General features: G+C 25.8%; 1 protein-coding gene across 2 annotated transcripts in view; it reads right to left on the reverse strand.

Moving 5' to 3' along the window:
- LOC133644518 (leucine-rich repeat-containing protein 24-like) overlaps positions 1-959 on the reverse strand; it is a 63,685-nt gene that overhangs the window by 30,562 nt on the left and 32,164 nt on the right. The gene's annotated exons all lie outside the window — the stretch shown is intronic.

A 959-nucleotide genomic window follows, 5' to 3' on the forward strand; every position in this document is an offset into this window, starting at 1 on the left:
AACGATTTTTGAAAACTTTGAATGGATGTAGAATTGTAATGAATAAGAATCACGACTCAGATATGAATGTTGTTTTTTTTTGTGCACCCCTAATAAAAAATTTAGGAACAAAGATAATGAGAAAAAGTTAACATTTTGATTCAAGCAATTTAGGGCTGTTTAAACGCAGAAAAATCATATTTGCGCATATTCGGAAAGTCAAAATATAGGTGTCCATTCTCATATTCTTTTCATTTACCTTTGAAAACACTTAAAACAAACATTATTAACGGTGTGAATCTTTGTGCACTTAACAATTCTATCCGATTCCAGGGGTGACTATTTGATTTTCGATTCAAACCAATTCTTGCAATGTAATATTTGGTATAATTATAATGAAACTGTTTCAAAATAGGTTGCAGGTTTGAAAAGCTCCTTCTGGTTGCGTGGAGATGGCCTGAAAACGTCTTTTTTTTAAATGTATTCTTATTTAAAAAAAAATTGTATATATATATACACACATGTATATACAATATTTTTATACATATATATATATACACATAACTATATACATATACACACAGTATATATATGTATGTAAGTATGTGTATATGTATTTATATATGTATGTTTGTATATCTATATATATGTATTTATATATGTATATGTTTGTATATCTATATATATGTATCTGTATACATATGTTTAGATACTGTATATATACAATAATATATATATATGTATATATATATATATATATATATATATATATATATATATATATATACACTACTGTTCAAAAGTTTGGGGTCACATTGAAATGTCCTTATTTTTGAAGGAAAAGCACTGTACTTTTCAATGAAGATAACTTTAAACTAGTCTTAACTTTAAAGAAATACACTCTATACATTGCCAATGTGGTAAATGACTATTCTAGCTGCAAATGTCTGGTTTTTGGTGCAATATCTACATAGGTGTAT

This window comes from Entelurus aequoreus, linkage group LG27, assembly GCF_033978785.1.
Source record: "Entelurus aequoreus isolate RoL-2023_Sb linkage group LG27, RoL_Eaeq_v1.1, whole genome shotgun sequence".
In the NCBI taxonomy this organism is placed as follows: Eukaryota; Metazoa; Chordata; class Actinopteri; order Syngnathiformes; family Syngnathidae; genus Entelurus; species Entelurus aequoreus.